This window comes from Triticum aestivum, chromosome 7A (genome assembly GCF_018294505.1).
Source record: "Triticum aestivum cultivar Chinese Spring chromosome 7A, IWGSC CS RefSeq v2.1, whole genome shotgun sequence".
NCBI classification, from domain to species: Eukaryota; Viridiplantae; Streptophyta; class Magnoliopsida; order Poales; family Poaceae; genus Triticum; species Triticum aestivum.
In genome coordinates this window covers 245,813,551-245,826,723 of record NC_057812.1, presented here as the reverse complement: position 1 = coordinate 245,826,723, position 13,173 = coordinate 245,813,551, and positions in this window count along the sequence as shown.

Sequence of the window (13,173 nt, the reverse complement as noted above, 5' to 3'; positions counted from 1 at the left end):
TGCTTCCATCATCATAGCTGCTAGAGGGACTAGTGCCCTCACTCATGTGAACTTGCTCCTCAGACTTGTTCTGACTGTCACTCTGATCTGACATGATGCAAACACTGATAGCACACCCTGTGAATAGATATAGATGAGATAGATTGGATGAGCATCACAAAGTGCAGAGGTTTTTGCAAAAGAATGAGTCGAAAACTTAGTTTTAGTTTTCCACAAAAAGCATTTCGGATCTACCGATTTGAAAACTCGGTGATACCGAAGCAGCTTTTGGAACCTAAACCGAGTCACAATTCGGTGGCACCCAGACTGCTAGGGTTTCACAAAGAATTGAACTCGGTCACACCGATTTGCAGTTCTCGGTCAGACTGAGAATCACATGTGCAATGGCCTTAGCCAAATCGGTGGAACCGATTTCAACAACTCGGTTGGTCCGAGATGATTTCGGCGGAAACCTAACCCTAAATTTTCAATCCACAACTAAACTACGGAGTGATTTTGTTGGATAGAGTGATCTCAATCGTGGAAAGATACATGGCAAAACAATGTGCTAGGAATCGGAGTGAGATTAGTACAAGGATCAAGTCCATACCCTAAGTGCGGCGATGGACCTGCTACGGCGGCAATGGCGGAGACAATTTCCATTGACGGCGGCGGAGACCAGCGGCGGGAGGCAGCTGGCGATGAGGAGGACGATCCGGAGACCCAGGGAGGCAGAGCAAGCTGAGCACGGGCGAAGGGGTTCGGAGAATTTTCCAAATTTTGGCCCGGGGATATATATAGCCTGACCCTGTCGGTGTGACCGAGTGGAACAACTCGGTGGCACCGAGATGCATAACTGCAAGCAGTTACTACAACTCAGTGTGACCGAAAAGTTCAAATTGGTTGCACCAAGATTGAAAACCTAGATCGACTTAGTGATCTCGGTATGACCGAAATGGATGAATCGGTCAGACCGAAACGCACAAAGAAGTTTTGGAAGTTTAAGTCTAGGACGAATCGGGGACTCTGAGTGCTCCTCACACAGAGTGGTTCGAATCTGACTTGATCATACTTTGTGATGTAGCATGAATAGAGTTTGAGACGAGAAAAGCATATATAGCTAGAGAAGGTTCTTAGGCATTCTTGTCCATCCACCTGGCAAAAGAACAAGGAACCAAACAATAAAAACAACAAGTGGATGTCCTCGAATGAGTAAATTATGCAACCAACATGCTCACGCAATAAAATGGCAAATGAAATATGTGGCAAAGCATGCACAACCAATTCTAGCATCTATCAAGCAATTGGCGATGACTAGGTCATTTATATATGAGTATATTGACTTAGGAGTCAAATGAGAACATTTGATCATAGGTCATACTCATTGTTTAAGCACAAGTGGGGTTACTACTTTTACATAAAGCATTGTTGTGTTCACACCATTAGAGTTGCTTTAGCTCAATTCTTAGAGTAAAGCTCCCCCTAGATGTGAGATCCCCCCTAAGAGGGATGAACTAACCTTGGGTTTTGTCGATGATGACTTCATGTAGGTGTTGAAGATGTGGATGTTCAATGTTGATGTAGATCATTTGGAGCAATCCTTTGGAGTGAGTTGCACTTTCAATACCTACACTGGTTAGTCCCACAAGGAACAAACAAGGATATCCATAGACATAGAGTGATGCACACACAAGATGATGTCTATGAAACCATTAGGTTACCTTGTCCCTTGTCTTACCAACAAGAGGGTTTGTGACTCCTTGAACTAGTGCAAGATGTAGAAGTTGATTGCACTTGTTCTTGCCAAAATGATAAGAGTGAAGTATGTTATTGGAGTCACCCTCAGGAACTCTCTAGTTCTTCTTCTTCGGGATCCATATCATCTTGATGGGAATCCTTGGAGTTGTAGTCGTAATTGATGAAGTAGAACTTGATGTAGTCTTGGGAAACCACTTGACCAACGCCTTAGGAGCTTCTTCAAATGCATTAATCTCCTCTTGAAGCTTATCCTTGCCTTTTTTTTGCTTGTGGTCTTGTGGTGGAGGATCATCTTGCGCTTGTGTCCCTTTGAAGGAAGTAGGATCATACTTATTTTGTTGAGGAACAAACTTCGTCTTGGGGTATTGATCTTCTTCCCACTCAACTCCATTGGCATTGAACTTTCGTTCAAAACCAACACCTTGGTTCTTCCGGTGCCTTCCTTGCTTGTGTACAATTTCCTCGAATTGCTTACTCCCGGCAACGCTCTTGTAAACACCTTTCTCTATAATTCCCTTCAATAAGCTATTTTCTTGCTCAAGTGTAACTTGGCTAAGAGAATCATTAGTGGAATCAAGAGAACTACTAGAAGCAAGAACATTAGATTTAGCATGAATATTGTTACTACTAGAGGAAGAATCTTTCTTGTTCTTGTTACTAGACTTGACTTGAGGCATGTAAGAGAATAAGAGTAAACACTTGGCAATGTAAGAAGAACTTTTCTTGCAAAGATCATCATTGATTGCCTTTAAGAACTCATGCTCTTGCTCAAGGTTGAGCTTTTCAAAACGTAATTTCTCATGAGTCCTTAAAAGTTCTCGATGATCTCCTAAGATAGTTTCATGAGCTAACTTAAGAGTGTTTAGTTCTTTAGTTAGAAACTCATTCTTCTCCTTATCATTGTCATTCGTTTTATCTTGATTAGCATGATTAATTGAAGTTTCATCATAGTATTCATCACTAGAGTTATAAAAAAGTAAATCATCATCACCTAACAAGTCATCTTCATCACTATTGAAATCAACATACTCAGGGTGTGATACCTTTGGGCCTTTAGCCATGAAGCATCTTCCAAGTCCTTCATTTGTTGAATCAAATATGTCGTAGGAGTTGGTTGACACAAGTGTTAGACCGGCAACACCTTCATCTTGAGTATATTTGGAGTCGGAGTGATAGCTTCTCTCGGAGTGATTGTCGGAGTCGGAGCAGGATACACATTCACCAACATGAGCTTGATGTCTTCGTTTTGTGTAGCTCCTTGCTGACTTGTTCTTCCTTTCCGAATCATTGCTTCTCCGGGATGTTCTTCGTTCATAATGATCATCTCTACTCCTTCTCTCTCTTGATGGTGATTCTTCTCTTCTACTTCTTCTTTTTGGAGAATCTTCTTTTCTCTTGTAGGGTGTCGTACACTCATTGGAATAGTGTCTGGGTCTTCCACAATTGTAGCAATTTCTCTCTCGACTACAAGATCTTTTGTCATTGTAAGACCTTGACTTGGAACTTCTCTCTTTGCTTCTACTCTTGTAGAACTTGTTGAAGTTCTTCACCATTAGGCTCAATTCTCCATTGAATGTTTGTTTCCCACTTGATGATGTGGGAGCTTCACATGAGGCTTTGTAAGCACTACTTGACTTGTTATGGAGCTCATCCTTATCCTTGAGTGACATCTCATGAGAAACAATTCTTCCAATGACTTCCGTTGGCTTGAGATCTTTGTAATTAGGCATCATTTGGATCAATGTGCATACGGTATCATATTTTCTGTCCAAAGCTCTTAGGATCTTCTTGATGATGAATTTGTCGGTCATCCCTTCACTTCCTAAGCCGGTGATCTCATTTGTGATAAGAGCAAGCCTAGAGTACATTTCAGTGACACCTTCACCATCCTTCATTTTGAACTTGTCAAGCTGACTTTGAAGCACATGCAACTTGGATTCATTGACGGAGTCGGTACCTTCATGCATATCAATCAAAGTATCCCAAATTTCCGTTGCATTCTCAAGATGGCTGATTTTGTTGAATTCTTTGGGGCACAATCCGTTGAAGAGGATATCACAAGCTTGAGCATTGTATTGCAGCATCTTCAACTCTTCTGTGGTAGCTTCACGGTTCGGTTTTCTCCCATAAAAGAATTCACCTTGCAAGCCAATACACACAATAGCCCATACGGCGGGGTTATGTCCAAGAATATGCATTTTCATCTTATGCTTCCAACTAGCAAAATTAGTATCATCAAAGTAAAGACCTCTATGGTGGTAATTTCCCTCACTAGATAACATACTCTCCTAGGTTGTGAAACCAAGGCTATGACTACCAAAAGCTATGGAAATCAAAGCAAATGGAGACCAAAGCTCTGATATCACTTGTAGGATCGAAAGTATGTCTAGAGGGGGGTGATTAGACTACTTGACCAAATAAAACTTATCCTTTTCCCAATTTTAGTTCTTGGCAGATTTTAGTAACTTTGGACAAGTCAAGCAATCTTAACACAATTCAAGCAAGCATGCAAAGAGTATATGAGCAGCGGAAAGTAAAGCATGCAACTTGTAAGAATGTAAAGGGAAGGGTTTGGAGGATTCAAACGCAATAGGAGACACGGATGTTTTTGTCGTGGTTCCGATAGGTGGTGCTATCGTACATCCACATTGATGAAGACTTCAACCCACGAAGGGTAACGGCTGCGCGAGTCCATGGATGGCTCCACCCACGAAGGGTCCACGAAGAAGCAACCTTGTCTATCCCACCATGGCCGTCGCCCACGAAGGACTTGCCTCACTAGGGTAGATCTTCACGAAGTAGGCGATCTCCTTGCCCTTACAAACACCTTGGTTCAACTCCACAATCTTGTCGGAGGCTCCCAAGTGACACCTAGCAAATCTAGGAGACACCACTCTCCAAGAAGTAACAAATGGTGTGTTGATGATGAACTCCTTGCTCTTGTGCTTCAAATGATAGTCTCCCCAACACTCAACTCTCTATCATAGGATATGGATTTGGTGGAAAGAAGATTTGAGTGGAAAGCAACTTGGGAAGTCTAGAGATCAAGATTCATATGGTAAGAATGGAATATCTTGGCCTCAACACAAGTGTAGGTGGTTCTCTCTCAAAAAAGGTAAGTTGGAAGTGTAGGTTCATTCTGATGGCTCTCTCCGCGAATGAAGAGGAGGTGGAGGGGTATATATAGCCTCCACACAAAATCTAACTGTTACACACAACTTGCCAATCTCGGTGGGACCAAATTGATAAACTCGGTCGGACCGATTCAGCAAATCTAGTGACCGTTAGGATTTTCGGTAGGACCGATATGGTTAGGGTTAGGGCATAACGTTATCTCGGTGAGACCGATTACACAAACTCGGTGAGACCAATTTTGGTAATAAGCTAACCAGAGAGTTGGTCAGGTAAACTCGGTGGGACCGATTCGCTCATTTCGGTGAGACCGAAATGTTACGAAAGGGAAACAGAGAGTTTACATTGCAGTCTCGGTGGGACCGATCGCTCATCTCAGTGGGGCCGAAACGTTACGAAGGGAAACAGAGAGATTACAATCCCATCTCGGTGAGACCGAGATCCCTATCGGTGAGACCGATTTGCCTAGGGTTTATGGAGGTGGCTATGACATCTGAACTCGGTGGCGCCGGATAGAAAGAATCGGTGGGGCCGAGTTTGACTTTTGGTTTAGGTCATATGTGGATGTGAGAAAGTAGTTGAGGGCTTTGGAGCATATCACTAAGCATTTTGAGAAAGAGCCTCATTAATCAACACCTCATCCCTCCTTGATAGTATTAGCTTTTTTTATAGACTCAATGTGATCTTGGATCACTAAAATAGAAAATGTAGAGTCTTGAGCTTTGAGCTTGAGCCAATCCTTTTGTCCATAGCATTTTGAGGGGTCCACTTTTCTCATCCATGCCATGCCAATCATTAAGCTTTCCTGAAATATTAATCTTGAAATAGCATTAGCTAAATGAGCTATATGTTGTTAGGAATTACCAAAACCACCTAGGGATAGTTGCACTTTCATCCTGAATACGAGTTGAAAACACAAACAAAGCAAATGCTAACATTGAGCGGGGCCATGGGACCACAAGGAAACACCCAGTGTCTAGGTGCTTGAATTAACCGCGTGTTAAACAGTGGCTCGGCCGCCATTAATGGATAAGTTGTGAGTGAGGCGGGCGGCTGGTGGACAGGTCACACGCATCCCGTCGAGCCTGCGTGGTGGACAGGTCACACACGTCCCATCGAGCCTGCGCGGCAGACTGCTCACACGCGTCCTGTCGTGGTTTTGTCACGGCAGATGTCCTCGTGAAAGGACTTAGTCGTGGAGCCATCGCTACGGGTTAGCTTAAAGGGGTTAAACCGAACAAGGGACACGCGAGTTTTATACTAGTTCGTCCCCTTCAATGAAGGTAAAAGCCTACGTCTAGTTATGATGGAATTGCTGGGGTTTCGATGACCAGGGAGCGAATCCGCTTTGCCTGGATCTCGAGTTGTTGTATGTGTCATCCTTAAACCGCTGTCGGGTCGTCCCTTTATATACACAGGTTGACGCCCACCGGTTTACAGAGTCCCGAGGCCAGATCATAAACGTGTCCGGCTCGGTCTCTATCCTTCCTATCTTACAATGCAAGTTACATGAGAAAGTCGGTTTACATCTACAGGCCTTAACCTGCCTTTGGGCCTTGGGACTTCGTAAAGCGCCACCATCCTCACGTATTTATGGGCTTCTATCTTCATAGAATTAATCCGGTTACTACTGGCTGATACGTCTCCAACGTATCTATAATTTTTGATTGCTCCATGCTATATTATCTACTGTTTTGGACTATATTGGGCTTTATTTTCCACTTTTATATTATTTTTGGGACTAACCTATTAACTGGAGCCCAGCCCAGAATTGTTGTTTTTTTGCCTATTTTAGTGTTTCGGAGAAACAAAATATCAAACAGAGTCCAAATGGAATAAAACCTTCGGGAACGTGATTTTCTCACCGAACATGACCCAGGAGACTTGGACCCTGCTCCAAGGAACAAAAGAGGCGGTCACGAGGGTGGGGGGCGCCCCCCTAGGGCGCGCCCCCTGCCTCGTGGGCCCCTCGGTGCTCCTCCGTCGTACTCCTTCCTCCTATATATACCTACGTACCCCCAAACGATCAGAACAGGAGCCAAAAACCTAATTCCACCGCCGCAACTTTTTGTATCCACGAGATCCCATCTTGGGGCCTGTTCCGGAGCTCCACCGGAAGAGGGCCGTCATCATGGAGGGCTTCTACATCATCCTAGCCCCTCCGATGAAGTGTGAGTAGTTTACCTCAGACCTTTGGGTCCATAGTTACTAGCTAGATGGCTTCTTCTCTCTTTCAATCTCAATACAAAGTTCTCCCCCTCTCTTGTGGAGATCTATTCGATGTAATCTTCTTTTTGCGGTGTTTTTGTTGAGACTGATGAATTGTGGGTTTATGATCAAGTCTATCTATGAATAATATTTGAATCTTCTCTGAATTCTTTTATGTATGATTGGTTATCTTTGCAAGTCTCTTCGAATTATCCGTTTGGTTTGGCCAACTAGATTGGTAGTTCTTGCCATGGGAGAAGTGCTTAGCTTTGGGTTCGATCTTGCGGTGTCCTTTCCCAGTGACAGAAGGGGCAGCAAGGCACGTATTGCATCATTGACATCAAGGATAACAAGATGGGGTTTATTTCATATTGCATGAATTTATCTCTCTACATCATGTCATCTTGCTTAAGGCGTTACTCGGTTTTTAACTTAATACTCCATATGCATGCTGGACAGCGGTCGATGAGTGGAGTAATAGTAGTAGATGCAGAATCGTTTCGGTCTACTTGTCATGGACGTGATGCCTATATACATGATCATGCCTAGATATTCTCATAACTATGCTCAATTCTGTCAATTGCTCAAGAGTAATTTGTTCACCCACCGTAGAATACTTATGCTCTTGAGAGAAGCCACTAGTGAAACCTATGGCCCCCGGGTCTATTCTCATCATATCAATCTCCATCACTTTAATCTTGCTTTGCTTTTTACCTTGCTTTTACTTTTTACTTTGCATCTTTATACCAAAAATACCAAAAATATTATATCTATCATATCTCACTCTCGTAAGTGACTGTGAAGGGATTGACAACCCCTAATCGCGGTGGTTGCGAGTAGCTATCACTTTGTGCAGGTACGAGGGACTTGAGCGTGGCCTCCTACTGGATTGATACCTTGGTTCTCAAAAACTGAGGGAAATACTTGTGCTACTCTACTGCATCATCCCTTCCTCTTCGGGGAAAACCAATGCAAGCTCAAGACGTAGCAAGAAGGATTTCTCGCGCCGTTGCCGGGGAGTCTACGCGCAAAGTCAACATACCAAGTACCCCTCACAATCCCTATCTCTCGCATTACATTATTTGCCATTTGCCTCTCGTTTTCCTCTCCCCCACTTCACCTTTGCCGTTTTATTCGCCCTCTCTCTCTCTATCCTCCCTCTCTATTTGCCTCTTTTGCCCGCTTGCCTTTTTGTTTGCTCGTGTGTTAGATTGCTTGTTTGTCGCGATGGCTCAAGATAATACTAAATTGTGTGACTTCACCAATACCAACAACAATGATTTTATTAGCACCCCGATTGCTCCTCTTACCGATGTTGAATCTTGTGAAATTAATACTGCTTTGTTGAATCTTGTTATGAAAGATCAATTCGCCGGCCTTCCTAGTGAAGATGCCGCTACTCATCTGAATAGCTTCATTGATTTATGTGATATGCAAAAGAAAAAAGATGTCGATAATGATGTCTTTAAATTTAAGCTATTTCCTTTTTCTCTTAGAGATCGTGCTAAAGCTTGGTTTTCGTCTTTGCCTAAGAATAGTATTGATTCTTGGAACAAGTGCAAAGATGCTTTTATCTCTAAGTATTTCCCTCCCGCAAAGATCATCTCTCTTAGAAACGATATTATGAATTTTAAGCAACTTGATCATGAACATGTTGCACAAGCTTGGGAGAGAATGAAATTAATGATACGTAATTGCCCTACTCATGGTTTGAATTTGTGGATGATCATACAAAAATTTTATGCCGGATTGAATTTTGCTTCTAGAAATCTTTTAGATTCGGCCGCGGGAGGCACTTTTATGGAAATCACTTTAGGAGATGCTACCAAACTCCTAGATAATAATATGGTTAATTATTCTCAATGGCATACTGAAAGATCTTCTAATAAAAAAGTGCATGCGATAGAAGAAATCAATGTTTTGAGTGGAAAGATGGATGAACTTATGAAATTATTTGCTACTAAGAGTGTTTCTTCTGATCCTAATGATATTCCTTTGTCTACTTTGATTGAGAATAACAATGAATCTATGGATGTGAATTTTGTTGGTAGGAATAATTTTGGTAACAACGCTTATAGAGGGAATTTTAATCCTAGGCCATATCCTAGTAATCCTTCTAATAATTATGGGAATTCCTACAACAACTCTTATGGAAATTATAATAAGATGCCCTCTGAATTTGAGAATAGTGTTAAAGAGTTTATGAATTCACAAAAGAATTTTAATGCTTTGCTTGAAGAGAAATTGCTTAAAGTTGATGATTTGTCTAGAAACGTTGATAGAATTTCTCTTGAGATTGATTCTTTAAAGATTAGATCTATTCCTCCTCAGCATGATATCAATGAGTCTCTCAAAGCCATGAGAATTTCCATTGCTGAGTGCAAGGAAAGAACCGCTAGGATGCGTGCTTCCAAATATGCCTTTATTAAAGCATGTTCTTCCAATTCCTATGAAAATCAAGATGAAGATCTAAAAGTTATTGATGTGTCTCCTATTAAATCTTTATTTTGCAATATGAATCTTGATGAAACTGAATATGATCTTCCTTTACCTAGAAGGCGTTCTAAAAATTCGGAGTATTTAGATCTTAATAATGAAATTGATGAAAGTGGGATTGAAAGAAATAAAAATCTAGGTGTTGCTAAACCCACTATATTGGATTTCAAGGAATTTAATTATGAAAGTTGCTCTTTAATTTATTGTATTTCCTTGTTGCAATCCATGCTAAATTCTCCACATGCTTATAGTCGAAATAAAGCCTTCACCGAACATATTGTTGATGCCTTGATGCAATCTCATGAAGAAAAATTTGAGTTGAAAGTTTCTATCCCTAGAAAGCTCTATGATGAGTGGGAACCAACTATTAAAATTAAAATTAAAGATCATGAGTTTTATGCTTTGTGTGATTTGGGTGCTAGTGTCTCCACTATTCCCAAAACGTTGTGTGATTTGGTAGATTTCCGCAATTTTGATGATTGCTCTCTAAACTTGCATCTTGCGGATTCCACTATTAAGAAACCTATGGGAAGGATTAATGATGTTCTTATTGTTGCAAATAGGTATTATGTGCCCGTAGATTTCATTGTTCTTGATATAGATTGCAATCCTTCTTGCCCTATTATTCTTGGTAGACCTTTCCTTAGAACGGTTGGTGCGGTTATTGATATGAAGGAAGGGAATATTAGATTTCAATTTCCATTGAAAAAGGGCATGGAACACTTTCCAAGAAATAAAATAAAATTACCATATGAAACTATCATGAGAGCCACTTATGGATTTCCTACCAAAGATGGCAATACCTAGATCTATCCTCGCTTTTATGCCTAGCTAGGGGCGTTAAACGATAGCGCTTGTTGGTAGGCAACCCAATTTTATTTTTATTCCTTGATTTTTGCTCCTGATTAGTAATAAATAAATTATTTAGCCTCTGTTTTTGTTGTGTTTTTTGTGTTTAATTAGTGTTTGTGCCAAGTAGAACCGTTGGGAAGACTTGGGGAAAGTCTTGTTGAACTTGCTGTAAAAAACAGAAACTTTAGCGCTCACGAGAACTGCTGTCATTTTTATTTGAAGAGTGATATTTAGTTAATTATTTTTGCAGATGATTAATAGATAAATTCCTCACGTCCAGCAATTTATTTTAGAATTTTTGGGGTTCCATATCTTGTGCTAGCTACAGATTACTACATATTGTTCTGTTTTTGACAGATTCTGTTTTTCGTGTGTTGTTTGCTTATTTTGATGAATCTATGGTTAGTAAAATAGTTTATAATCCATAGAGAAGTTGGAATACAGTAGGTTTAACACCAATATAAATAAAGAATGAGTTCATTACAGTACCTTGAAGTGGTCTTTTGTTTTCTTTCGCTAACGGAGCTCACGAGTTTTCTATTTTGAGTTTTGTGTTGTGAAGTTTTCAAGTTTTGGGTGAATTCTTTTGATGGATCATGGAACAAGGAGTGGCAAGAGCCTAAGCTTGGGGGTGCCCATGGCACCCCCAAGATAATCCAAGGACACCAAAAAGTCAAAGCTTGTGGATGCCCCGGAAGGCATCCCCTCTTTCGTCCACTTCCATCGGTAATTTACTTGGAGCTATATTTTTATTCACCAAAATGATATGTGTTTTGCTTGGAGCGTCTTGTATTATTTGTGCCTTTGTGTCTTAGTATGCCATAATCATCCTTGCTGTACACCCCTTTTGAGAGAGCCATACATGAATTAAAAGTTGATAGAATACTCTATGTGCTTCACTTATATCTTTTGAGCTAGTTAATTTTGCTCTATGTGCTTCACTTATATCTTTTGAGCTAAGTAGTTTTGCTCTATGTGCTTCACTTATATCTTTTGAGCTAGTTAATTTTTCTCTATGTGCTTCATTTATATCTTTTGAGCGTTATAATTTTGCTCTATGTGCTTCACTTAGATCTTTTAGAGCACGGTGGTGGATTTGTTTTAAAGAAACTATTGATCTCTCATGCTTCACTTAAATTATTTTGAGAGTCTCTTAATAGCATGGTAATTTTCTTAATAATAATATGCTTGGTATTCAAGATTTGTGAAACTTTCTTTTGAGTGTGTTGAATACTAAGAAAAGATTGAAGCATGATAATTGTTTTGAGATATGGAGGTGATAATATTAAAGTCATGCTAGTTGAGTAGTTGTGAATTTAAAGAATACTTGCGTTAAAGTTTGTGATTCCCGTAGCATGCACGTATGGTGAACCGTTATGTGATGAAGTCGGAGCATGATTTATTTATTGATTGTCTTCCTTATGAGTGGCGGTCGGGGACGAGCGATGGTCTTTTCCTACCAATCTATCCCCCTAGGAGCATGCGCGTAATACTTTGATTTGATAACTTCTAGATTTTTGCAATAAGTATATGAGTTCTTTATGACTAATGTTGAGTCCATGGATTATACGCACTCTCACCCTTCCACCTTTGCTAGCCTCTCTAATACCGTGCACCTTTCGCCGGTATCATACACCAACCATATACCTTCCTCAAAACAGCCACCATACCTACCAATTATGGCATTTCCATACCCATTCCGAGATATATAGCCATGCAACTTTCCACAAATCTAGTTCATCATGACACACTCCATCATTGTCATATTGCATATCCCAGTACACCGTTGGATGCATTTATATAGAGTCATATTTTGTTCTAAGTATCGAGTTGTAATTGTTGAGTTGTAAGAAAAATAAAAGTGTGATGATCATCATTATTAGAGCATTGTCCCAAGTGAGGAAAGGATGATGGAGACTATGATTCCCCCATAAGTCGGGATGAGACTCCGGATGAAAAAAAAAGAGGCCAAAGAAGCCCAAATAAAAAGAGGCCAAAAAAAGAGAAAAGGCCCAATGTTAAGAAAAAGAGATAAGGGACAATGTTACTATCCTCTTACCACACTTGTGCTTCAAAGTAGCACCATGATCTTCATAGTAGAGAGTCTCTCATGTTATCACTTTCATATACTAGTGGGAATTTTACATTATAGAACTTGGCTTGTATATTCCAATGACGGGCTTCCTCAAATTGCCCTAGGTCTTCATGAGCAAGCAAGTTGGATGCACACCCACTTAGTTTTTTTGAGCTTTCATATACTTATAGCTCTAGTGCATCCGTTGCATGGCAATCCCTACTCACTCACATTGATATCTATTGATGGGCATCTCCATAGCCCGTTGATACGCCTAGTTGATGTGAGAATATCTTCTCCTTTTTGTCTTCTCCACAACCACCATTCTATTCCACCTATAGTGCTATATCCATGGCTCACGCTCATGTATTGCGTGAAGATTGAAAAAGTTTTGAAAAAGTTAGAGTATGAAACAATTGCTTGGCTTGTCATCGAGGTTGTGCATGATCTAAATACTTTGTGTGGTGAAGATAGAGCATAGCCATACATATGATTTTGTAGGGATAACTTTCTTTGGCCATGTTATTTTGAGAAGACATAATTGCTTTGTTAGTATGCTTGAATTATTATTATTTTTATGTCAATATAAACTTTTCTCTTGAATCTTTCGAATCTGAATATTCATATCACAATTAATAAGATTTGCATTGAAATTATGCCAAGTAGCACTCCGC